Source organism: Desmodus rotundus, chromosome 1, assembly GCF_022682495.2.
Source record: "Desmodus rotundus isolate HL8 chromosome 1, HLdesRot8A.1, whole genome shotgun sequence".
Classification (NCBI taxonomy): domain Eukaryota; kingdom Metazoa; phylum Chordata; class Mammalia; order Chiroptera; family Phyllostomidae; genus Desmodus; species Desmodus rotundus.
Window position 1 is genome coordinate 102,514,445 of NC_071387.1, and position 27,759 is coordinate 102,542,203.

At 45.9% G+C, this 27,759-nt stretch overlaps 1 protein-coding gene across 1 annotated transcript in view; it reads left to right on the forward strand.

Moving 5' to 3' along the window:
- RBFOX1 (RNA binding fox-1 homolog 1) overlaps nt 1–27,759 on the forward strand; it is a 2,121,844-nt gene that overhangs the window by 511,864 nt on the left and 1,582,221 nt on the right. The window contains exon 3 of the mRNA XM_053929075.2: nt 18,521–18,553. The gene's annotated coding sequence lies outside the window, so the exon portion shown is untranslated. The remainder of the gene's footprint in view (nt 1–18,520; nt 18,554–27,759) is intronic.

Here is a 27,759-nt window from a genome sequence, read left to right on the forward strand (position 1 = left end):
CTGGGCTGCCCAGGTGACCTAGGGTTGCTTTGTCCTGGGGCAGCAAAGCCATGAGCATCTGTGGTTCTTCCTAAGAGGTGGGCCTAGCATTTTAGAGAACCAGGAAGTCCCACCCTCAGCCACTCTGAAACCTTCAGTGTACACAAGGGACAGTCACCATTAGTGTTAAAGTTTTCCGTCCACCTTACCCTGAACTCTCAAACTTGGAACCTCCACCCACACATCAGTTCAGAAGCTAGTGTGAAAGGATGCATACTGCATTTTAAAATCTGGTTGGTGTGGCTGATTATATATGCTGTTTTAAAGAGCCCTGGAATAAAGGGCTCTTTATTCCCCATCCCACAAGAGTCTAGGCTGGTCCCCAAAGTGATTGGAACTGTATTATTGATAAAGGCGGTGGGCCGAGTGAGAACGGCGGCATCCACCGTCCTCCCTGACGCTGGGTGAGCCCCTTTGCTCCCCTTGGGCAGGCGTGCAACTCCAGCGGCACAGGCTCCTTCATTAACCCACAACTTCGAAATGTGCTGTGTCCGCGGGAATAAGACGCGGGGAAAATTAGCATTGCGTTGGTTTGGGAATATTTGTCCTGAATTAAAAAAAGGCGGACTTTGGTTCTCTAGTCCTTTCTCTGCTGTCTTGGAAAATGGATTAGTCATTCTTAAACATTTTGAAGTGGAATAAAAAGAGGGAGAAGATTCCAAGGGCACATTGCGGCTTTGATCTTAACAAAGCCATCATTGTCGGAAGCCGACACAAAGACAGTTTGCGTTACACATTGAGATCCTGGTAATTGGGGCCTTGTAATGACCTGTTCCGAAAAGAAACGGCTCTGTTTCTTACTTGCCATTAAGAACACTGAGAGTTTATTTGTAGAGAATTGGGCTTAATTCAATTAGCAGGAATTGTGAGGCATTCACAACACAAGGTATATTAGCCCAGCACTTCATTTGTAATGAGACCCAAAAAACATTTAGGGAAAGAAAAGCTAATTATCCAAGATTTTTCTTTTTTTCTGTAACAGGGAGGGTTTAGTCCAAAATTCAGAGGCCTGCATTCCCAAATCCCCTAAGCTTTAATTAAGGATTAACAGAGCAGCAGGAAGTGGAGAGGGATGGGGAAAGCTTTGCCCCAGAGTCATTGCCAAGGGGTATTATTAATAACCTCCACGCTGAGACAGCACTTCACAGTTTACAAAGCGTTTCCACAACCATTACCTGCTTTGAATACTCATTTCCTTCTACTTCTGGGACAATTCCCTGGCACTGGGATGGTTTCTTCCATCTGTCTTGAGCTTCAGATCTTGGTTTGCGGGTTGGAGTAAGTCCTCGGCCAGCCTGCCCATTCCCTCTGAGGTGCACCCCGGCCACCAGCAGGCATGGATTCAGCTCTCCCCTCCACTGTCATCCAGGTTTATGACCTTGAGCAAGTTGATGAACTTCTTCAAACTTCACCAGGTTTTTCTTTTCGCCTGCATCTATGTGCTGTCTAACTTGATAGCCACTGCCACGTGGGGCTACCTAAATGTAAGTTCACAAAAATCAAATTACAAATCCAGTTTCCCAGTGGCACCAGGCATGTTTCAGGGGTTCAGTCGCAACTTGAGGACGGCACAGACGCAGAGCATTCCCGTCATCACGGCGAGTTCCCGGGACGGTGCCGGTCTGTGCCACGGCACTGTGACGCGCCTCTCACTCTTTGTGGGGGATGTAAGAACACAGTGAGGAAATGCACAGACGCATGTGGCTGACGGAAGATGCTCAGTAATAGCATCTGTGATAAGGGAGAGGAGAAGGGGGAAAAAGAAGAAGGGGCACCCCCATACTCAGCTCCCTTTTTCTTTCCATTCTAGACACAATGGGAAAGAATAATGGGGGAAGAGGTATGGAAGGGAAGGAAACTTCTATTAAGCATGTTATGTATATGTCTGTATTATAGTTCAAATATTTGTTTACAGCCCACAGTCTCATATATCTCTCACAATAACCCAATGAAGAAGATTTTCTGTCCCCTACTGGACAGGCAGAGGGAGAAATGAAGGCTCGGGCAGGTGACACGGTGTGCCCAAGGTTGCAGAGCCAGTGAACCCCAGAGCCAGGGCACCCCCTGTTCTAAAGACCAGCAGGGCTCCTCCTCTCCACCACCTTCAGCCGTCTCCACCAGCACAGAGTTCCAGCTGGGTCTTACTAGTTTAAGGACTGGGCCCCAGTGCTCCAGGTGGCCAGGGATGCTCCACCTCATAGTCCTTGCACAGTGGGTGGATGTGAAGAGCTACCCGGCCCTTGAAAGTGCTGCGGCTTCTAGTTGCCTGCCTCACTGGGGACTAGGGATTTCCTCGGAGCAGCTGTGGAAAGGGCACGCTTTTGCAAACAGCCCAGCCGTACACACGAACTGCATTATTAGCTGATAAATCAATTAGTGCATTCTGGCCCAGGCTGCACAGAGCAGCCCAGACAGATGGCTGTCAGTCTGTCTCATCCCCTTAGCCAGCACCTGAGGATCCCAAGAAAAGAAGAGACAACAGCCTTCAGGAGGGCGTTGGCCCCGGGAGACCCCTGGAATAGAGAATCTCCAAATGGCTGTGCAAGGGTCAAGTTGTTCTCTGAAAGTCACTTGAGGAATGAAATTTAATTTCATGGCTGGCTTGGGGAACCTGGTTGGAGTGCGAAACACATGACATTCAGTTGGGAAACACATTAGCGTCATCTTGGCAAAGATGCTGCCATTGGGAGAAGGGGGAGGAAGGGCACTTGACTGGGACCTGGCAGGACGTGGATCCCCCTTCCTGCTCTGCAGCTAAGTCGCTGCATGGCTATGGGTAAGCCACGTAACCTGCTGGGCCTCAGTTTCCTTAATTGTGAGAAAAAGTATTGAAAAGCTTTCCACAAAGAGAAGCTACTTGCCCTGCAGGATTAAAATGCATTCACAGATGTTACAGGAGAGAGATCCATTTCCAGATTGTGGGAGCTCCAGTGTGGACACTGGTGGGCATTTCAGGGTCTCAGCAAAGGCTGACACATCATTCTAGGTGTTACAGTGCTGCCTAAAAGCTGGGGGGACAATGTGGGTATGGGTTGAATGATGTTTGTTCATTCCTTGGCTCGTTCTTTCTACTTTCTTTCTGTGAAGCTGGTTGGAGCTCAGATGCTGATCTATTGGCCTTCCAATCCCACAGCAAGCCTTCCAGCTGTGGGCTCCAGGGCCACTCTTCCCTCACTCCCTCTCCTTGTCCCATCCACAGAGATGGCAGCCACCTCTCAGGGTTGTTGGGGGCCAATGAAATCAAGACCTACAGAGTGCTCGGTTCAGAATGAACACTCAAACGAGGTTAGCCGTTAGGTTGCCAACCAAGTGCCTGCGATTGTCCGTGTGTTGGGCTGTCCTCTGGGGATGTGGGACTAAGTAAGGCATTATCTGGTCTGTGAGGAGTCTGCAGTCTAGTGCAGTGGCTGTGACATTTTCTGGGATCAGGAAACCTTTTGAGAATTGGATAAAATGGATCTTCTCCCCAGAAACACACACATACACACACACACACACGTGATTCTGGGCCAGAAACCACCAAAAGCCCCTTAGCCTCTGGCTTTCAGGACTAGTCTGGGGAGTGTGGGTAAACCAGTGTTTGTACCCTGTGCAACATGGTACAAAATAGACAGATTTAAAAAATCTATTGTCACAGGCCAGCATTGGTTGCTGTTGGAGATGGGAGTGAGGGCAGAGAAGCTTCTGGAGCAGGTGATGCTGGATGACAGTGGCAGCAGTGGTTCATTAGAATAAATTAGGGTGGGGGCAGGGCAGGGGCTCCAGGCAGGAGAGACCACAATGTGCAAGACGAGGGAAGTAGAAAACTCTCGTAAGAACATTAGCGTCCTTGGTCTCCAGCAGGAAGAAGAGGGCAGGGTCCATCGTAGTCTCCTAAGGTCAAACAGAAGGTAAATGACATTTGTCTCCTGTTTCCAGACTTTAGCCTCATGCACAGAGAAGGTTCCTGACTTTAAGCACAATTCAGTGTCCTGACTTTAGGGGTTACGTGGATCTTAGAAATGGCAGTAACCAGGGTCCCTGGGTGGCTGACCCCAACAGGAGACATGAGACTCCAAGTCCTGTGAGAATCTTGTTGACCTAGGGCCCAGTCAGTGCACGGCACCCCTTCCTCGGCCAAATCACTGACCCCAGTTTTCGCCACCAATGTCCATTGTCTTCCGTTGACTCTCTGGAAGTGGACACCAAGGCAAGGCTTTGAACACATGTGGCTTATTTGGGAATTGGTCTGGGGAGCAGTTGGGGAAGGGAAAAGTGAGACAGGGTGGTGAGGAGACCAGTGCAGGTGTGTTAAGGAGAAAGTCACCATGTGGGCAACTGGGTCCCAGTCCCAACGGGAGCTGTGATGGTGCTGCTGCAGGCATATCTCAGAGCTGTGGCCCCCAGGGGCACGGGTGCCTCGTGTTGAGGGACACTCCTGGGATGTCAGTGCCGACTCCATGTAGTCAGAGAAAGCCGGCCAGACAGACGGACACCGCTGTGCGATCGTGGTGTGGGAATGGCGAGGGGACACTTGTGACATACCCACGCATTCTTTTGTTGTCTTCTATAGAAAATCTTCCCGGGGCCCATTTCTCCCCGAAAGGCATCCCGAGTCCACACTCCCAGGCCCATGTCAGTGGCCACAGCCCCTCTGATTTCCATCATTTGTGGTTCTTCAGGCTTGTTTTCTCTTGGCCCTGGAAGAGTCATCACCACTAGTCCTGTCTGGAAGGCCAATGGCGGGGGGTGTTGCAGGGGAGGCCCTGGTTCTTGTAGCCTCAGGAGGCTTTTGTTGTGCACACAGCCCCCTCCTCCCTCGGAGGCATCAGCTAGTATGTGTTCTGATGACTTTATTAGCATCTCCCACAAGCAGCTTCCCCGCAGCTCCTGTGTGGCCTGTGTGTCGACCCTCTCCTCCCGTGGCTTTGGAATGCGGAGTGGCACTGTCATGTGTTCCCAAGAAGTAAACACGGAGGCTTTTAGTTCCCCTCCAAGTGTTTCCCGCTCCTCCTAGTGTCGCCCAGCAGGATCCTGCTCCCAACTCACAGAATGTTGTCTGTCGGATTTGTTTGCCTCTGCACATCATCTGCTCACAGATGTTTGTCCTTTGGCTTGTTTCTTTTTCTAATTAATTTTTGATTAAGTTTTGAAACACCTTCTGTCCCCACCAGTTCCTGCCACCCCAGGTAATCCTATTTACTCTGAACTCAGGTGGGGGATCAGGGCTCTCAAGGGCTCTGCAGCCTCAGTGGCTACGAGGAAGATGAGGACTTTCGATTTACTGGCTAAGTGGTCACGTCCCTCTTAGCCAGACGAGAGAGGATGATGCTGGGACTAAGTGTGAACGATGGGGAAAAGACAGAGAATCCGTGATCTGTCCTGGAGGGAGCGGGTGGAACGGAGGAAAAGGAAGACTCAGGCATGAAATGTACCTGGCAGAGAGAAAGCGGTGCGGATGCTGCGTGCGTTAGCACACACGAGGGTACACACTCTCTCACACTCACTCTCATGTCCTTCGAGCCAGTAGCTCCATTCCCCCATTCTTTGGCATTATTTAGAGAAAGAAGAAAAAAGGAATGAACAAACAAATACCAGTTGCTGGTAGCGTGTGTTCTAAGCGCCGTGCGGGTTCTTTAACAAAGGGGCAGCCGTGGTGGCTGGCGGAGTGGAAGTAATAAAAGCAGTAATACTAATGCATGATGACAGCGGGCAACACTTACTGCATCTTTACTTGGCACCAAGGACTCTCCTAAATGCTTTATGTGCATCACCACATTTCCTCCTTAAAGAACCCTATATGGTCATCATTTAGCAGATGAGGAAACTAAGGCACAGAGAGGTTAAGCAACTTCTCACAGATCACACAGGTAGCAAGGGGCAGGGCTGAGGTTGAACCTCAGCAAAGAAAGGACTAACAGCTAAGGTGTTACAGAGCAAGGGGTGGGGGGTGGTTCACGATAAATTATTACAGAAAGGATTCCCCCTTTCTGTCTCTGGAGGTTCCTTCCCCCCACGCCCACCTGCTAGGTTCGCAATGCCCGCCGCCAGAGGAAAGACGTCTCTCAATGCCAGAGACTGGTGAAAAGGAAAGGAATTGTTTATTTAAAAGTTACACAGACTTAGAGTAATGGCTTAATGTCTTCAATACGATACTAAAGTCCTTTAGAATAGCCACAGATGCACAGTCCTTCCCTCTCCCTGTGCCCAGTCCGGGGTACCGTGTCTCAGGAAAAGAAGTAGAAGTCCGTGATTCAGGCTCCCGGCACCATCAGCTGTGTGGCTGCTGCAATCTCCAGTTAATCCAAAGCCATGTGGCACCTTCTCATGGCCCACCAGCAAGAGTCCTTTCTCCCCTTTTTCTATGGCTGCAAAGTCTCTCCTGCTGCCTAAGCCGCGTAGCAAAAAGAAGCACTCCAAAACCTCGTGGTCCTCTTCCTTTCCCTTCAGAACCGCATGGTCCTCTCTTCACTTCACCAAAGCTGCCTGATCCTCTCCCTTCTCCTCCAAAACCTTGTGGTCCTCTCTTTCCCTTCATCAGAACCGCGTGGACCTCTGTCTATCTACTTCAGAACCACATGGCCCTCTTCCTTTCCCCTCAGAACCTCGTGGTTCTCCCTCTTTATGGCTGCCGCGCCTAGGTTTAAATCCCAGTGCCCATCTTCCTTTGCAGCCCCATTTCTGACTCCTCCTACAGTCAGTTACACCTGCCAGCATCCCCGTATTCTTCCAGCTTTACTGGGCTGCCATAGTAAGTCTGGGCAGGTGTGGCCCCATGGCATGGAGCCAATCATCTCCAAGCTCTCACGCAGGCCCTGTAACCAGGGGGAGTTGCTTCCCAGTCCCATCTTGGGTGGAAGTCACTCCCATCTCCCTGGCTCAAAGCATGGCCACAGCTATTTAACATATCCATGAGACCAGTTAAAGGTTATAGATATGTTAAATGACTGTGCTAGGGGTTAGCTGCAAAGCTCTTGCTACCCAAAACAGCTCTGAATGGCCCTGTTCCATGTGTCCCATCCCCCCTGGCTCAGGCCTGTGGGGGTGAGGACATCCTACATACATTTTTCCAATATTTCCTGGACACCCCGAGTCCTGGACCCCATTACAAATCCCTTCTTGGGGCCCTCCTCTTGGCTGCACCCTGCTTCAAAGGGGCTGCTTATGTTTCTCCCCACCTATGGCTGATGGTAAAGGAAGGAAGGGAACATGGTTTGGAGTCAGGCCAACCTGAATTTACATCCCCACCTTGACTCTTAATTGTGATGTTGTCCTAGAAATTTCTCTAACCTAGCCAGGTGAGTCCAATGCCTGACCTCTCCTGTCTTCGCCCACCATCTCCCAAGGGCCCCAAACCAGATGTGAGTTCAGACTTGAGCCATCAGGCAGGTAGATGCCCAGCACATCATGGGAGAGAAGGTGACAAAAGATCTTTTCAGGGGCTGGTACAGCAGGCGTGCATCCTGGTTGGAGGATGGATGATATTGGGTGTATCCCCTGAGCCAAGCCGAGCTGTGGCCATGGGAGACCTCCCCGTATCTGTCCATTCCAGATTTCCTATGCAGAGTGCACCCCAGCCCACCTCTCCTTTTACAGTCCTTCTTCACCCCTCCTTTTTGCACACTCTGCTTGTCGGCCTACCCTTGGGAATAAGCCCCATAACAATGGACTCTGTGCCAGATCTGTTATAATAACTCTCCTGATAGTTATTATTGTGATTCTAAATTGTGTTCCACACCAGGCAAGAGGGATGTTGGGGCCCATTCAGACTAGTTCTGTAGAATGTTGCCTAGCTGGAAATGAGCTGTTTTCCAGGGCACACAGTGGGTGCTTTGCCTTTAACCTTCAAACGCCAGCTGTGGAGGTGCCCACCCAGTCCGTTCATTTTACCTACAGACCTTTCCCCAAGTCTGCCCTCCAGGCCCCCCTCCTCAATTTTCCTCTGTGTGTTTTCGGAGGCACTCTCCACTCGGCCAGGGATTCCTAAAACCTGCCAGCCCCGCCAGAGAAGACGAAATACTCGGGAGCCGCCCAGCAGGACAAGGTAATAAGAAAAGCAAGCGGTCAACAGCAGGTCCAGCCCAGCTGTAGCAATTACTGAGCCTCTCCTCCATTTTGAGATCTGCAGTGGGGAGAGCGGAACAGTCGCCTCAGAACATAAGTTATGTCATCTCTGTGCCATCAGGGTCCTGAGCATTTCCTCATGCTGTCCTGTTCATTCTGGCTCTGGAAGTACTGAGTCCTTTTAAAAAGACTCATTGAACATGTGCATTCAGAGGTGACAGGGAAACCACAAGCTTGGGGTTCCACGTGTGGCTGTTATAAAGGAACTGTCTGTTGCTGGGGAGAGTCGTGAGTCAGGAGGCAGGGTGTTTGCCAGGTGTGGCGAGTTAGTGACCACATCCAGACTGTGCTGGGAGAGCGGGGCTCTCCAACCAGACGCCCCTGAACTCAGACCCCCATTCTACCACCTACTAGCCAGACCATTTGGGCTAATTACTTCACCTCTCTGACTAACTGTTTTTAAAATTGCAGGCAGTAAGAATTTATACCATAGAGTTGTGATAAGGACTGAGGTATTTAAAAATACTGAGAGCAGAGGTTTTTTTCAGAGCCCACAGGATCATCCTTAGTCATTTTAACTTTTCTTTTCATTATTAATAATACTGCATAGAAAGCTTCCTTACCTTCCAGAATCATGCCAGTGCATGTCTCCAAACCTTTGCCCACACAGTTTGCTTCTTCTGCCTAGAAGGCCCACCCTCCCTGCCTTTGGTCAGCCCACTCCCTCAGGCAGAGCTGAGATGTGATTCTTGTGCAAATGAGTATTGAAGGAGTGCGCTCAGGGGGACTTGTCAGGAAGGGAGGGAAGAAGGATGAGGCCTCTAAGCTAAGAAATGGTATGGCTGAAGCTGAGCTCTCCCAGCATCAAAACACCCCGGGTCAGCGTGCAGAGGCCAGATTTACAGCTTTGTAACCTAAGAGACAGCATCTTTAAATTCGGGACCCCCCACACTGTGGCCATGAAGAAAGGAGATGCTGGCGAAGGAGAGACAGTGTTCAGGAATGTTTTCACGGTGATTCTAGTTTTATCACCAGGGCTTTGCAAAGGAAGCACTAGTACAGCTAAGGCCCCGCCTGTGTTTCTCTCCACCCGTGGCTGATGGTAGAGGAAGGAAGGGAACAGGATTTGGAGTCAGGCCACCTTGAACTAATATCCCCACCTCGACTCTTAATTTGATGTTGTCCTAGAAATTTCTCTAACCTGTCCAGGTGCTTAGTTCCCGCAACACTGATAAAATGGTGATGGCAGCTCCTACCTGGCAGGCTGTGGGGGCTGAGCGCGTGTAAATAAAACTCACAGCACAGTGGCTGACCTGTGAAGTACACAGAGCTAACGTTAGGTCTCTCACCTCTCTGCTTTGGAGCCACACAGCCCAGCTTTGCTCTGGGCTGCACCAGTCCCCGAGGGCTTATCGGGAAAGTAGGTAGACTATTTGAAAGAACTGGCAGGAACTAGATGATGTCTTAATTACTGCTTTGTGCACATTTATTGATTAGAGAAAACTTGGAAACTACAGAAAAAAGAAGAAAATAAAATGTTCAGTTTGGGTCCCAAAGAAAAATACTTAATATTTAAAATTTCATTCCCTTGTTTTCTTCTAGTCTTGTTTCAACATAATTGAGATTGTGTGGTATATATCATTTATATTCTATTTTTCCCCTTAATATAAGTATTTCTCACATTATTTCAAACCTTGCTTGACCATCACTTTAGTACTTATATAGTATGTAGTCCATGAAAAGGGGTAGACTAAGTTAATTCCTCATTGCTGGATGACTAGCTTGTTTCCAATTTATTGGTTTTTTCCTTATAAAAAGTACCACAAAACAATTTTGTGCCACAAGCTTTTGCTGTGTTTTCAATATGTCCTTAGGAGAAATTTCCAGGAGCAGAACTGTGGGTCCGAGGGAAGGAGGGTTCCGAAAGATCTTCACCTACATTTCCAGACTGCAGAGTTAGAGCTCAACACAGAGCCACCTAGGATTCTTCTTCAGTCTTGCAGCCTGGCCTCAAAAAGCAACAGGGGACTCCTTGGAAGGAGACCTGAGTGGTGGCAACTTTTCCCAAAGGCTCCAGGAAATGATTGGAAAGGACTCAGGAAGCCCCAGCACTCCTATTCACTCCAACCCAGCCTCCTCTCTGCCTCATAATTAAGCTTCAGATAATGTTTGCCGTCTCTTCATGTTTTCCAGCACATGTCAGGGTGACTGATGGGCTCATCCCAGCTCAGACACCCATCAACCCGGGGCTGTATCTACTTTAACCTTCTTAATACACCAACTTCAAGGGCAAGTCAAGGGCAGAGATTTGCCAGCCCCTCCCTACTCAGCCTCCCCACCAGGGCAGCTTTACCTTTCCTAGTCCTATCCTGCAGCCTCTTGCTCAGCTGCAGGAGAGACCTAGGGCAGTTGTTCAACACCGTGGGTAAAACTATTCTTAGGTTACAAGCTGCCAGAATTTTGAAGCCAGTGCATGTAAATATTGCATTTATGACAGTGAGAGTTATTAAGAGAAACCTTGTGCATTTTCTAGAAGAATTTTAAGAGACATTTATTTATTGAACCTGTCTGGAGTCTATGGAATTTAGGGGGGGAAGGTGAGGATGAATATCATCTGTGAATGGGCTCTTTCCTTTTTTACACTCACATTAAAAATCTGGGCTGAGTCCCGGCAGCTCAGCGGCTGGAACCAAGTCCTGGGTTAGAACAGCGGAGCTGGATGGTGAGTAGAGGGGAGCTGCCTGCTTTCAGAAATGCCCCTTTAGGTGGTCTGTTCACAAGCTGCTCTATTCATTGCAGGGGAGCTCAAAATACCAGGTGTTAGGACTGCTGCTACTATTACAGTTACTACACCAAACTAACCAAAATGACAGCTATTTATTCTCCATCTCCAATTCAAGGCCAGACAGGCTCATTGAACCCACACCAAAAAGGCAGTGAGGTAGATTTTCATGTCTGCTTTCTAAGTGAGGAAACTGAGGCTCCGAGAGAAAAGGTATCTAAGTGTCCCTCGGTCACGGGCACGACTTGTTAGTGGTAGGGCACGGGTTTGTAAAGCCCGGTGTTTCTGATTCTGGAGCAGCCATACGTATTTGCTGGCTGGATTTCAAATCGAGGGCTCTGAAACATCGCCACTTGACAGTGAATCAAGACTATTACCCACGGAAACACACAAAGAACAGCACAGATGCTGATGGTTTTGTGAAAGAAAAGATAAACTTACTGCTCACTGCGTGTCTGGAACCGTGTCAAGCACTTTGAACATATTGTTTCTTGATTCTTAGGACACTCTGTAAAAGTGTACTGTATTTTCATTTTGTAAGTATACACTAACAGGCTCAGAGAGGATAAGTACCTTTTGTTCTGATCATCTGTTACTGTGTATAAAAGTACCCCAAAACTTAGTGGCTCAAGACAGCAACCATTTGGCCCTGGCTGGTGTGGCTCAGTGGATTGAGTGCCAGCCTGCAAACCAAAGGGTCACCGGTTCAATACCCAGTCAGGGCACATGCCTGGGTTGTGGGCCAATAAAATCTTAAAAAAAAATAGACAGCATTTATGGCTCAGATTTTGTGGGTCAGGAATCCAGGGAGGGGCACAGGTTGATTGAGGTGTCTTAGTGGCATTGAACTGGCAGATGGACTGCCAAGATGGCTGGCACATTGGCCAGGGAGGCTGCAAGTTTGGGGTCAGCTGGGACTGTCCATCAAAGTACCAAAGTGTGGCCTTTGCAGCGTGGTGGCCTCACAACAGTCAGACCCCTGATGTGGCAGCTGACTGTGCCCAGACGGGCCCACTGGGCAGTAGTGGAAGCTGCTAGTGTTTTAAGGCTGGGTCCAGACTAGCGCAGCATCCTTTTTCAGAGTTTTCAGGGCCCACCCGAATTCAAGGGCTGGGAATATAGACCCTGCCTCTCAATGGGAGAAGTACTGGAAGAACATGTGGCCACTTTCAGTGACCACATATGCTAAAGATTACATATCTAGAGAGTCATATAAGCTTGTTTTGAACCTAGGACACAGCTCTACCGCTGAGAGTCCAGTGTGCAGGGAATCAGACATCACCGGTGGGATGCTGGTGTTTACTATTCCAGAGATGCCATGGAATCGATACCACCCTGGAGAAGAGTTTCCCTTTTCCAGTTTTCAGGGGATTCAACTTTCTCAGACAAGGGAAGTAACCTCAAAACCACCCAGCTGCTGAGCTGCAGGAATCCCAATAGTCTTATTCCATAACCCAAACTTTTTTTTTCTGCTTTATCAGTCTTTGGTGAAAGGACTTTAAGGTATTCTGTGTACACAGTGGAAATGACCCAGAAATTCAGTCAGTTCCAGTAAAGAGTTGACTCAGTCTGATGAAGAAATGTATAACCTTTGCTGGCCCCTTTGGTCAAGGTGACTGTGCAATGTTTTCTGTTATCTCAAACTAGATCATCAGGACTGTGACTGAAGACAAAGGAATCCTGAGTGTCTCTTACACTTGAAACAGAGCCCAACACCATGGGGTTCCAATACCTCCTCAAGGCTCTTTGAGAGGGGACACCAGCTCTGCTGTTGCCAATATCACTAGATATTTAAGGGGAAGATCACACAATATTCGAGGAGAGAGAGAATTCCCAGTGTCAACCCAAAGAAAAGCTGAGCGCCAAGGAGACCTGTTGTAGACATTGGAAAGCCAGCAAGAAGAGGACTTTGTCTGCTCAAGCGACTTCTTTACTGATTGTCCATTTCTGCTTATTCAAGCAGGGGGAGAAGAAAATAGGAAAGGGAGGGCATTGAGTCTCTGCTTTGCTCTTGCAAAGGACATGTTAGTTTCCTGAGGGTAAAGAAGATGCCATGGAAGAGCTGGGTTTCAGCCATCTGGCCAATGCTCCCAGGAGGACGAGATGCAAGGTGAGGGGACCTCAGTATCAAGAGACTGTGCCTTATACTACCAGAATCACGTTACTAGGAAAAATTGGAAGAGGTTGAGTGGAAGTGGACTTTCTGTCAGGGAACCATGTAGAGGGATCTGAGGCAAGGCAGTGCTGCTGTGAGGAGGTGTGGCCAGGCCTGCTAGCTCTGTTCTCCAAAACCATCTTCTCCTCTTTGACATGCAGCCTGACTCCATGTCCAAACTCCCTTGCTATCATATGTGGTCATGAGACTGAGCCCCAGGCAACAGAATGTGAGCTGAAATGATGCAGGCCCCTTCTAGTTCTGGTCCATAAAGATCACCCACTTATGTTCCTCCATGTGTTCTCCTTCTGGCTGGCTGGGATGAGGATGACCATGGTGATTTTGGGAGCCACATTTTAAAGAGGGCAGGGACTCTTTCACCCTGGGTCCCTGAATGACCATGTGGAAGAGAGCTGGCCTCTGATGTTTTCTCCCATCTAGGACTGTTATGTGAGCAAGAGATGAATATCCAGTGTGTTGAGCCATTATACACTTGGTTCCATCTGTTACTGCAGCTTCGATGTCCCTGACAAATACAGGAGGCCTGTACCCACAGGGCTCCCACAAACCTACCTGTGCCCCAAGCAGGTGCCAGCATTTGGACAATTCCCATGCAAAGGACACCCTACGGACATTGGCATTGGCCTGGTAATTAGCATTGATAACAGGTGAATTTATTTGTTATATGTTTAAATGGAAAGGAATTTGCCCTTTTTCTCTAATCCATGTGCTCAGACCCAATGACAGAACTGTTAAAACCAGAACACCAAAAGGAGAAGAAGGCACGAAAGAGACCGTTCATTCTCCCCAGGTAATCCCTCTGGTCAAAGTCTGGCCAGCACCATTGAGGGAATGGAGGAGAGGAACTTTACATTGTCTGTGAGACTGAAGTTGCACACACTGAGCTAGACTGGGATTCTCATGCCTGAGGGTCCAGGGGAGCTCTGAGTCTTCCTGAGATGTCCTCATAGCACCAAAAAAGGGAGACAGGATGGAAGGAGAATGGATGGAAAGAACAAAACTCCATGTTGGTGCTGTTCTGGGTTGGACCTTTTCATTAAAAAAAAAATCATCTAATCCCCAGATAACCTGGCAGCCTGGAGAATACTATGTGGTCGACTACAGGGCATGAGGATTTGACACTTTTATTTGAAAGACTGTCAATAGAAGAAATCTCCCAAACTCATGAATAACATCCACACAAGCCTCTCTACCTAGAATGCCTGTTTAGGTGACACACGCACGCCAAATGACAGTGGTGCCACTTGTTGATGTGAACACAGATCTGAAGGCCCAACAGGGTAGTGTGTGAGGAGGAATATGATTATTCCATCTTCCTGCCTGGCAGGCCACTGTGACATGTGAGCACAGCCATGGGGACACCCGCTGCGAATCCTGGAGGGAGGGAGGGAGGGGATGAGAGCAGCGGAGGGCAGAGAACACACATCATTGAATGAGATTGGAATGGGATAACATCCAACCAGGGAAGAGGGCACAATTACTATGTGCCTGGATTTTTGCATGGGAGTGCTGTGGAGCCTTGCAGAGAGTTGCATCTAATCATAGAGACCTGAGTTCAAATCCCTGCTCTAACACTTGTCAAAGAAGTAATTTAACCTCTTTGATCCCTCTCTGGATCCATTTAAAGTGAGTTCTGTCAGTTGAATGAGCTAATAAATTCTGTTGTGTCCTTAAGCTATTTTGATTTATTTCTATCCCTTGCAAACAAAAAAAGACCTGTTGATCCTTACCCCTACAAAAGTAATAGAGTGGTACCCCCAAATTTTCAGCACAGAAGACTGAATAGTTTGGAGCAACAGAGCCTCAGATGGTATTTGAGCATCTCAGACACAGGTGTAGAGGAAACCAAGTGGGTTTGCTGGAACAGTGATTGTCCCTCTATCAGTGAACTCAGTCCTAATGTCTATTTGGGGGAAGTCCCAGGAGGAAACCCATCTCTCCATTGTTTGGGCAAAATCCCTGGATGGGCTTTGAAGGCAGTTTTGGAGTCTGATCTTGGTTCAAGCCTTGCCTCTGACACTCCCTAGTGTGACCTTAGGAAAGGAACTTAGCATTCTAAGCTCAGTTTCCCCCGACAAAAAAGTGGCTAGAGAGTCAGCTCTGAGGGTAGAGGTTGGAATTGAAAAGAAATTGTGTACAGCAAGTTCCTAGCACAAGGGAGGAGGAAATCCTTAACGTCGGTCTTTGCAATTTCAAACAAATGCAGAGAAGAGGAAGGAAATGATTAAAGGCATGGGAAATCACAGGAACAAAATGTTAGGGAATGCCCTGCCAGGAGTCTCCTGCATCCTTCTGTGCCTTGCACTGGTCCGCAGAATGGCCCTCCTCAAACGTGGCTCTAATCATCTCAGCCCCCGCTGAAAACCCTCTGATGGTGGCTGCTGCTGACAAGATAAAAGCCAAACACCTCTGCCCGGTACCTGCAGGCCTTAAAGGACACTCCCTCCTCCAGCTGGCCTCGGCAGTCCATTCTAGCTACCTAACATGGCACAGTGGATTGCAGATGGCCCTGATGTCTGCGGGTTCCCGAATAAGCTTATTGGAAGTGAACCTAACATGACGGTGACTGTAAAGTCAACCCTGGATGCAGTATATAGAGGTGCCACTAACTTTCACCATTTGCTTCTCATATATATCTAATAGGTAGAGCTATAAGCCACAAATAAAATACGATTCAGCTCCAGTTGGCCATAAGCCTCACCACTGCCTATTGTGACCATATGTTCTGTGTCACCCTCTACTCTGTGTTACTGTCTGTACAATGTACCTGGGTAAGAGCGTTGTTTTCAGTCTCCTCTTCAATGAGAGAAAAGCTCACATTTCTGCCTTATTAACATTGAGGCACTGTAAAGCTTTATTTATATAGTATTTTAAATGTATATTTAACTTGACAAATAATATATGGATACATTCTCCATGAAAAAATTCAAATAATTCTGAAAAAGAGAAAGTTCTCACAACCTTTCTTAACTTATTAAGTCCCAGTCGAATTCCAGTTTCCTCCGCAGAAGTCAATCTTTTGTTGTTTTGATGTATATTCTCCCAGACGTTTCTCAGACAGACACCCATGTGTGTATGTGGTGGGGGGAGAGGGAGGAGGAGTGTATAATGCAGATATACTTTAGTTATTTTTTTTTTAGAGATTGGTACCATTTTTTGTGTTATGTTCTAATTCTTTTCTTTTTCACTAACAGTATGCGTTGTAGAGCTTTTCATGTCAAAACATTAGGATCCACTCCATTCATTCTAACAGCTGTGCAATATTTATATGATGTATCATAGTCTATTTAGCTTAGGAAATCATAAACTGGAGGTCTAATAGCTACATCTGGACTACATATGTGTTTTGCTTGGCTAGAAGTATATGTTGCCTGTTGGAAACTGATGCAAATGCCTTTAGGTAGAGTAGGCAATCTACCTTGCACACAGGCCCCACCATTCCCTGTTGTATTACGGCAGCCAACTTTATACACTTTTATTAGTGTCCTGGCCCCTGGAGGCATTTGAGTGTTCAAACCCTGTACTTCAGCTATTCCTTTTTCCTGTAGATATTACAATTTTTTAGAAATGGACTGCTATTATGAACAATGCTGCAATGAATAGCCATGTCTGTGCCTCTCTGTTTGCATTTGCTTAATAGGGGAGAATAAAAGAGGTCACACAACTAAGAATGCAGAGGTAGGGGGTCATACGCTGAGATTATAAAGTGGAGGAAATCAGGGAAGTCAGTGGAGAACCGCTGTACACGTGCTCTGGGAAGCAGGGAGAGACCCACTGCTTAACACCTGTAGCTGTTGAATATTGCATTGTCCCTCCTGTTGGTCGTCAGCAGGAAAATGCTCACATGCGAATGATTGCTTGGGAATCCGCTGCTTGCTCTCCCAACCCCAGCTCTGAAAGGGCTCCAGAGGAGGGTGGGAGGGGGGTGGAGGCTCTGGACTCTGTCATTCGTCATACCTTGGAGTGTTTCTCCAGCATTGGCTCATGGATTCGTGGTTTGGCAAGTCTCAGGCCACAGCTAACGGAGTTTCTTGGCCAAGGTCAGTCTGAAGGCTGGCCTCCTGTTTAGGAGGCTAATGGTGCATGAAAGCTGCCCATTGGGCAGCAGGCTCCATCTGAGCTACTTCTGGGTCTAATGGCCAAGGTGGGGGCTGGTCTAATACTTTGGGGTGAACGTGAGTGAGGTGCGGCTGAGGGCAGGGCCTGTGTGAGTTACAGGTCAGCTAACTCAGGAAACCATGCATTCTTAAGGCCTCTGTTGGATACACGGTATGAGCTGGTATTGGTCTATGTCTCAGTCAGCTTGGGCTGCCATAACAAAGCACCACATACTGGGTTAAACAGTAGGAATTTATTTCTCATAGTTTTGGAGACTGGGAGTCCAAATCAAGGAGCCAGCATGGTTGGTGTTTGGTGAGAGCTCTCTCCTTGGTTGTGGGTGGCTTCCTCCCTACTGTGTCCTCAGGTGGCCTTTCCTCAGTGCGCTCAGGGGCAAGGAGGGCAAAGGAAATGCTCTTTGGCATCTCTTCTGATAAGGATGGTAATCTCATCATGAGGGCCCTACCCTTGGACTTCCTCTAAACCTGATTACCTCTCAGAGGTCCCATCTCTAAATACCAACACATGGGGGGTTGGGGCTTCATAACTTTTGGGGTGGACAATTCAATCTATTGTAGTCTACTAAAAAAAGTGTGGCTGAGGGTGGCCAGGTCAACCAAGGTATGAGATGGACGGTTTCAAGACAAAAAGTTATCTGCCCCCACACAGGAGACCCCTGGTAGGCACACAGGGACAATGATGGGTTGAGTCCGCATCCTTTGATACAGAATGGGCTGTGAGTAGGAGCCTGCAAGTCTACACGTCCTTATCTTGGGTTTAAGACTAATTTCCTCTGATCAGTAACTTTCTGGGTTTTGAAAACTGATTTGGATTTTCTAAGCCCAATGTTCTCATCTATGAAATGGAGACAATAAAAGTTGTTCCAGGGGTTGAATGAGACAATAGATGTAAAGAACTTGGCACCATGTCTGGCACAAATCTGTATTGCACAAAAGTTTGAGGCATTTTGAAAACAGACGGCTGTTGTTGCTACAGTTAGTAGTTCCATCTTCTCATAACACGGACTCAAAACTTTAAGGGGAAAAAACTAAAAAATGTCTTCAATGCCTTTGCTTTTTCAATGTTCACTTAATCATTATCAGTGCATGGGCACCGCACATGGCTCTCCCCCTTTTTCCCTGGCAAGATCGTTATAATGTGGTAAAAATACTAACTATCCTCTTTACCTTAAACACAGGACTGGAAAACAAATCTTGTTGCTGTGCTTGGTAGGAGAAAAAGTGCCTGTGTTTGTTTGTGTTGTACCTATGGTCCTTTCGGGTCAAAATAAATTATTGATGCCAGTTTCTTCAAAAAGACGATTAATCCAATTACCTTCTTGTTGAATCAATACTAATGTCTTTTTCTTCTTTAACTTGCAGGTTTCGGCAAGCCCAGCTGCCAGCAAAGCTGAGGTAGGAGATGTGGCCTCACTGTCCCTTTGGAGGCCGTTTTGAAATGGTTTTGTTTTATGAGGCAGTGAAATGGGTATTTTATTTCATTTTTGAAATTTAATTGCTTTCTTTTTATTTGTATTTATTTTTTATTAAATATTTTATTGTTTATGCTATTACAATTGTACCAATTTTCTCCCTTTGCCCCCCTCTACCCAGCCCACCCCACCCCCCCACTCCCGTAGTCAATCCCCACATCATTGTCCATGGCCATGGGTCATGGGTCATGCATATATGTTCTTTGACTAATCTGTTCACCTTCATTCAACCAGTCCCCACCCTCCCTCCCTTGTTACAGCTGTCAGTCTCTTCCATGTTTCTATGCCTCAGGTTCTATTTCCTCATTAGGTTATTTTGTTCATTAGATTCCACTTATAAGTGAGACCATATGATATTTGTCTTTTACCAATTGACTTATTTCACTTAATATAATAGTCTCCAGTCCCATCCATGTTGCCGCAAAAGGTAAGAATTCCTTCTTCTTTAGTACTGCTTAGTATTCTATTGTGTAAATGTACCACAGTTTCTTATGCACTCAATTATTGACAAGCACTTAAGCTGTTTCCAAATCTTGGCTATTGTAAATAGCTCCACTGTGAACACAGAGGTGCACAAATTCTTTTGAACTGGTGTTTTGGAAATGGGTGTTTTGGTTGTGACTCTACTCTGCGTGATCTGGTAGTTTGAATGATGTGTTTTCACTTGGGTGTTTTCTGTGCTGCTGGGTTTGGGCTAGCCTGGTCACCTGCGCTGGTCTCAGGGAGTGTGCGTCGAGTAGCCTGGTAAGAATGATTAGGGGTCTCAAAGCTGGATCTCCTGCTTGCTTCTGTCTTGGTGACTTCAGTCTGTCTCTGCAGATACATGTTGTGGTTCTTGCTCCACTGAGACACACCTTTGATTTGGTAGTGACACTGTCCTCTCTCTCAGTGGTGTTTTCCATTCCCTCCCACCTTTTCCTCTCCCTGATCATGCTGCAGCATGAAGGAAACTATGGCTGATGCTGACAACATAGGTAAAGGATTTTAAAAAGGTGTTTGGTCAGAGGTCACCAGCAGGTGACCATTGGGACTTGTACAGGATGTCATGTATGCCCCCTCCCCACCAAAATAGATCCAGTGCCATGGAGCCAGTTGCTCTCCCACTCCCAAGTTACAGTATGGTGGAGCAAGGAACGTAGACCTGGGCCTCAGGTGCCCTGGTTCTGTGAGACATCATGCCACATCAACACTGTGGAGACTCATTTTCTTCATGGAGTCAGTGAGGATAATCACCCCTCCTTTTGACTCACCACTTGGTTATTGGGGAGGTAACATGAAATAAAGGGTACAGAGGCAGATTCTGGCAGCATTCTACAAAATGTAAGGGGAGAGCATTACCAAAAGTAGAAACTTTAGTTTGAAAGTCTACATCTTTGGATATGATAGTCTGGTGTGCAAAAGTTTTCCAGGAACTGTGATGCACTAACAGTGTAAATGTTATTTTAAATGCCTAGGGAAGCAGGTACTTGGGAAGGAGATCAGTGGGAAGGGAGGGAGCTAGGAAGCAGAAGGATGGGGTGCAGGTAAGGAGTCACTAGTATCACCTGTTTCCCAGTGATCTTGTGGCCAATTGCTTCAGCCAGTTATCCCCCCAAACTTAGTTTCCTTATTTCCAGAATGGGGATGACAGTACACGTCACATGAGGCTGCTGAGAGCATTAAAATGGCGATGGCAGTGTTTGCTCTTTTGGTTTGCTGTAGCCAGAATTCAAGGTTTATATATGCCACACTTATTATATACCACTTACTATGTAAGGGCTTTACACGAATCATATAAAAGTCTCACAAAAATCTTGTGATGTATAGGTTATTATAACCCCCACTTTACAGAAGAATAAACTGAGGCTCAGAAAGACCGGTACCTTTTCAACTAATGAGTGATACAGCTGGGATTTATAACCATGTCCAGTGGGGCACAAAGTGCTGGCTATTAGCTGTCATCCCATGTGTCTTCACTCGGGTTGCTGTAACAAAATAGCATAGACTGGGTGGCTTAAACAATAGAAACTTTTTTCTGAAGGTTGGGAAGTCCAAGGTCAAAGCCCTGACAGATCTGGTGTCTGATGAGAATTTTCTTCCTGGGTTCCTGAAAGCTGTCTTCTCATTGTGTCCTCACCTGGGGAGAAGGCAGAGACAGAAAGCAAGCTCTCCTGTCTCTTCCTATAAAGGCACTGACCCAATTTATCAATATCAGGACTCCACTCTCATGATTTAATTATTAGTGCCAAAAGGCCCCACCTCCTAATATCACACTGTGGATTAGGATTTCAACATTCAGTGCATAATACACATAAACCACCCAGATCAAGGCCTGGGGCACAGTGGGTGTGCAATAAATGTTAGCTCTGCCACTCCTTCAGGACTGATTGTGCTTTCTAGATCATACCTGATTATGTCTCAGGCCTCCGTGGTCAGCACCATGGACAGATACCGGTTTGCCGCCATCTTCCATCATCCTTTCTCCTGGGCACGGTTGCACATTTGTGCCACATTTGGCAGTTTAAAACCATCAGTCAACAATTAAACACCTTTACACAAGGCGCCCCTTTTCAATTTTAGAGAAATCACATACAGCAGGATATTTGTTACCACCATTTTACAGGTTTAAAAATGGACTTTTGGAGAATTGAAATATTATACTTTAAACATTGGTGAAATGATGCTTAATGACCTAGCAGTTCCACTCTACTTGTGTGCCCAAGAAAGATGAGTGCTTATGTCTACCAAAAAATATGCAAGAATTTTCATAGACACTTTATCAGAGCCCCAAACTAGAAACAAACCAAATGTTCATTAAGGGGATAAGAGATAAATAAATTGTGATATATGCAGACACTATGAGATGACAATCAAAAAGAATTTGTCTATAGATATATGAGACAGCCTATATGAATCTCAGAGATGTAATGTTGAGTGAAAAGAACAGATCCTGTGTGGCTTTATTGTTTTGCACTACTGCAGTGAGGCAACATTTTATTAATTGAATATCTAAGGGAAATTCATCAAAGCAAGCGAGCACCATTATTTAATGCATGATCCACTTGCATGGCATGTTCTGTGAGTGGTGCTGGAAAATAAGGGCGGTTCTGGAAAAGTGCTGCTATGAGGTCCTTTTCCTTCTCAAGTAACTTTCTTTTTGTAGTTTAAGCAGAGCAAACCCCACCTGTGGAGGAAACACTGGTTAAAGGGAGAGAGATGAGTTACAAACCCACTGAATCAGTGAGAATGAATGGCTTTGCCAGTTCCCTTTCTCTCTGCAGACTGGCAGTGAATACGTAAATAACGTTTGCTAAATCTGGACTTTGAAAACATGACAGCAAGCTGTTTGTGCCAATAATTTTTCATGGCATATGCCACCCCTCCCTGCACCACACACAGTTTTAATAAGATGGCACATGGACTATTGAGAAATGTTAAAATCCTGCAGAGGAAAGAGCTTTATCTTCTGACCAAATTCTGCCCAGCGATGTTTGTGACAGCTGAAGAATTTATCTTAAATTCCCTCTGCTAGCCGCAAAGCACATGGCCCTTTGTCCCCAAGCAGCCTGTAAGAACCAAACTAAGATGTCACATACATAATATAACAGATAAATGGCCCAATTTCCATGTCCACATGATGAATGGAATGCAAGTTCAGCACACACATATTTGCACATTAATTGGCCCTGCATGGTTCCATTTTGTTCCTAAGTTGCTACTGTATGTCTCGCGGACTCTTTCCCCTTCAGAATTATTAAGCCTGTTTTATCGCACAAATGCATGCACATTTCCCCCCTATTTATCGTCCTGCAGCTTGCCCTGCTGAGAGAGAACCAAGTACCCTGGGTACAGCCATTGGATTGCAAATGCCTACATCTGAATTCTCTCTACCACTAACTGCACATTGACACAAAGATCGAGACCCAGTCCCACGTTGGCTATGCTGACAGCCAAACAAAGAAGGTTGCAGACGAGAATGTTTAAAAAAAGAAATCATTTCTATTCAGTTACCAGTTGGTTTCTTGCCTCACTTTAATGATTTCCTGTTGATAGTTTAATGGTGATCTAAACCCAATGGAGAGCCTCAGTTTTGATGAATTGGCCTGCTCCTGTTTCATAGCAAAGCAGTCGAACTGAGATTGATTGGTATTACAGTTTTGCTATCCAAAATAATTGCAATGGCAAACTACACGGGTGGCAAAACCCAGTGGCCTTTGGAAAACATAGGTAGAATTTCCCTCCCACCAGTCCTTTTCTACTGCCAGAGGGAAACTTTATCTAAGGCCAAGGAATCATTTATTTTTCCTGTCTCAACCCTGAGTCTCAGGAAAGCAGATCCAGGGTTGCAGAGCCTCTTAGAAGTCTGGCCATTTGGGGAGAGAAATCAGTGATTTTGAGGAGGGATTGAGTTTCTTTTGCTGGGAACAAACACCAGTCCTGGCCATTCCAAGTCACTTGAGAAGCCAGAACATTTTACAAGGCAAAGTTGAGCTCTTGCACCAAGAGGGTTATAGTTGCAAGAGAGTGAGTTTTGGAGTCTTATAGATGAGGTATGAATCAAGTGTCCACCAGGCACAAGTTATGTGCTTGTGGGCAAGTCACGTAAGTGCTAAACAGCCTCTTATCCATAAAATAGGCATAATGAAACCCATCCCAAAAATTGGTTTGAATTTTAAATTTGATAATCTAAATGCAATGCCTAAGATAGTACCTGCACAAAGCAGTGTTTAGCAATTATTTTCTCCCTTACACAACCCTCAGCCTTTATCTGTTGTGTAAAGTAAGACAATAAATAAATAACCTAATTAACAATTTATTTTGAGACCCATGGCTTTGAAAACTTGCTCCCATGATTTTGTATCGTGGCTGACCCAGGCCTAACTGGGCAGAAATTTACTTATGTGATTTGATTCATGTTGGAGTTAACTTCATAATGGCCCTCATTGATCCTCCCAAGGAGATCTACTTGAAGATCAACAATACTTCCCAAGAAGCACTCTTGGCCTTGCCTAATTTTACCCAATCACACTTTCTCTGTGTGATTTTACCCAATCACACAGTTTTCTCTGTCCTTGAAGCCAGCTTAAAAGAATATTTAAAGAAAATTAAACAGTCAACAGGTCTTAATTCAAAGACCCAGAATTCTCAGTTAGAGATATGGTTGGTATTTTTTAAATTTGATGGACATATAAGAGACAGCTATTATATTCTGGGAAAAGCACTGGGCATTGGGATACATATACAAGTTTGACACACGATCATACCCTCGAAAAATACATGGTCCAACATTGAGGGCTGGGAGGTTATATCATAAATGCTGTATTGTTGTTTTCATAAGAGTGAGCCCTTTCTCCACAAGCCCTGCTCCATATTCAGTAAGTTTAAGATCTGGGTTCAAGTATAAGTGAGCCTAAGATTGAAGTGGTTAGCTATAGAGGCTTTCCAGAGCAGGTAATATGCAGAATGGAGCCTTGAAGCACGAGTTTGGTTGGCATCGAGTAAAGAAAAGGGGAGAACATGAGAAAAGGCAGAGAAGGGACAGAGCTTGCATGTTCAGGGAGTAAGCATCAGTAGACAAGTGGAAGCAGTGAGGAAAAGGGAAGAGATGGAAATGAATATGAAAAGTGTCTTCATGGAAAGCAAATACCAACAAGGTTATAAGAAAGAGGTGAGGGTATGAAATGATTCAGTGGGGTCAAGGAGAGTGAGCACTGCACTGATGGCACTGGGTTTGTCAAGACTACAATCATTAATGTCCTCAGCAACTGCCTTTCCTGTGTAGGCGATAGAAGCAGGAGTTAGATGTGGTGGCTTAAGGAGTAAATAAAGAGAAGACACATAAGCACAACCTAGACCAGTCTTTCAAGTAGTTGAGCCTATACATTTTGGTTCCTGGCTGAAAGAAATTTTGAAGGTGGAGATAGAGGCTTAGCAAGGTGGAATTTGGGGTAAGTTGTAGGCCTGGAAGATGGCCCTTAGAGAATATGAGGATGGGCATCAGAGCACAGATAGGCTTTACCCACTGAAAGTTGACCAGAGTATCCCTGAGGGGGTTTTGCTTTGCTCACCATGTGTCATCAGGGCTCAGCACTGTGCCAGAGACCCCTGGCATTAATTGGACTGAGAAAGGACATTTTTCTTCAGTGACTCTGAGAAAAAAACAATTGGAGAGTAAGAGTGGATAAAGTGAAGGAGAGGGAAGAGAAATTTAAAGAGGCTATGCCTGGCAGTCCTCCTCTTCCCAGTGAGTAGCAGAGGGGACTATATATGCTGATAAGGGGAGAAGAGGTAGAACTGGGGGTTAGAGGAGAATGACAAGGAGACAGAAGGAACCGCTGACTTGAGGCACAGATGAGAGGCTGATAGATCAGAGATCTGTTCAGTAAACTGACATCCAGGAGCATCTGGGGAGGGAGATGAGCAGGAACCTGATGCAGGAACTGCATGAACACTGTGGCGGTCAATCCCCTCATATTCACCGAGTGCCCAGCACTGCATTATCTTCACAGTGACCTTTTCTTTATTGTTATTATTGATTTGAGAGAGAGAGAAAGATGGGGAGAGGGAGAAACATCAGTGTGAGAGAGACACATTGATTGGTTGCCTCCCATAAATGCCCCAACCCAAGATCAAACCCTCAACCTAGGCATGTGCTCTGACGAGGGATCAAACCTGCAACTATTTGCTGTATGGGATGATACTCCAACCAACTGAGCTATCTGGCCAGGGTATACAACCATCTTTAAAATGAATGTAACTGCCCATATTTAGCAGAGAAAGAAACCAAGACCCTGAGAGGTGACATAGATTGACTAAACTTACTTAAGAGTTAAATGGCAGGACCAATGTTTGAATCAGTCGGCCTGACTGTAGCACAGGGGCTCCTTCCACTATGAACCACCATTGTGGAGGCCGTTACCTGGGTTCAGCTCCATCGTTTCTTATCTTCAGTCCCTAATGGCAGTGAAACTGGCAAATTACTTAACCTTTGTGTGTTGCATTTGTTTCCTCTATAGAATGAAAATAATTGATGAATGAACTTTATTTCAACCATTATCCCAAAGGGACTAGACAAAGAACATGTATGAATCACCCATGGACATGGACAACAGTGTGGGGATTGACTGTGGGTGTGGGGAGTGGGCTGGGTGGAGAAGGGCAAAGGGAGAAAAATTGGGACAACTATAATAGAATAACAATAAATTTTAAAAAATGAACCTTATATCTTTTTTTTTTTTTTTGCAAAGGTGAGATGGCATGATGTAAGGTATGGAAGTCAATTAGAAGATTACTTGGTGCATAAATAGCCCTTAATATATGCTAGTTATTGTAGATGTTAGTATCATTGGAATTCAATTACAGCTATAATAGGAAATTGTAAGGGTGACAACTAGAGCCGGTTCATAGCCTCTAAACCAAATGGAAGCATCAGTCCCAGATCATCCAGAAGCACCTGACTCCATAGAAATGAATTAAGGGTCCCCAGAAAAGGTGAACAGTTTTAAGGTTTCTTTTTACTGCTTCTATCAGAAAAAAAAAATGTTTCTGTTAATATGAAGTCCTGAGGATGCTAGAAGGATCTCACAATTTTTATGTTGCAGTGGGATCAAAATAAATAAAAAACAAAAAAGCTAACTTTTAATTAGCATCTGACTATATGCCAAGCACTCTGAAGTCATTTTCATACCTTATCTTATTTAATTTCACCATTACAAGAACCCCAGGAAGCAAGCACTATTTCCTAAAATACACTATTTTACAGATAAGCAAACTGAGGCTCAAGATAGTTGATGAGAAGAGTCTTAGAGGTAATAAGAGGGGGATCAGGTATCATATCTAAGACTGTTAGATCCTAAAGCCAGTTGAGGTGATAAGGAAGTGAAGCCAAGAGTTACTTCCTATCTCTCAGAGGTGAAGTCTGGGCCTTCCAAACCTCAAGAGAAAAATCTAGTCTCTTCTCCAGATCCTTCTTTCAAGCCTTCCCCTGCCACAGCCCAACCAATCTCATTGACTCTCTCTTTTAAGGTTTTGTGAGTGTTCTGTGATCACCAAACCCCATTCCCACACCATAAATTATTTCCTACATTTTTGACACCATTTATTTCCATAGCATTATACATTCCAACCTTCTGACTGTTTAAGATCAAAAGATGTGCTCCGGGCTCATATTTCACTTCAGCTCTCAGACTCGATGCACCAAATTAGACTGAACAGTGGAGGCTCCAGCCTGTCATAGTCTGTAATGTTGCATAATTACAAGGGTTCAGCATGTTTTACCAATGGCAAAGGAGAAATGGACTCTTCTATAGTGGAAGGGCTTTCACAGAGGAGATGGGGGAAGACTTGGAGAGGTAGCAATTGAAGGGGAGTTTTGGGATGTTCAGAATCAGTCTAGTGGGTGGGAACATAAATAGGTTGGTTGTGAAAATCAGAGCCAAGGTCAAAGCTTTATAAAGGGTCAGAGAATAAAGGGGAGGTCCACGTAGGAATTGTGAGTGCCCCCAAGAGAATCATGGCAATACTGGGTCTAGTGAGGAAGAAGGAAGAGGGGCTGTGGTTGGTGTCCAGGCTGGGCTTGGGGGTTCTGGAACAAAGCAGACTACATGTGTTAGCAGATGGACCTCTGCCGGGGAGCATGTATTGATTCAACAAGCTTGGAGAGCATCTACAACTCACTAGCTACTCTGGTCAGTTAAAATGAAAAAGATACATGCTTTCAAGGGGCCTGTGATCTAGTAAAATATACAGATGTGTGAACAGATGCTCTTAGCCAAGTTCTAAAGTAGAAGTGGATTTGAGAAAGAGAGCAAACACCTAGAGAAGTTGATCAAGTGTCCTGGGACATCTCCTGAGACTTCTCAGATGATGTGAGTCTTTTTTCCCATGTACACATGTGCCCTAGCTCTAAGATCAGTAAGAGATATTGGGGGCTATAAACCTGGATACTGCACTCCATGGCATTTTTAATAATCTGGAACAAGTTTGACAAACAGCAGAGACTGCTTTGGCTTGACTGTGTAGTGGGTGAGGGATGAAAGAGAAGTGAAGAGCATGTGGGTTGGCACCTGATGAAAAACATTGGAGGTGACTCTTGGTGATGGCAGTGATGGTGGTGGTGGTGGTGGTGGTGATGGTGGTGGTGGTGGTGGT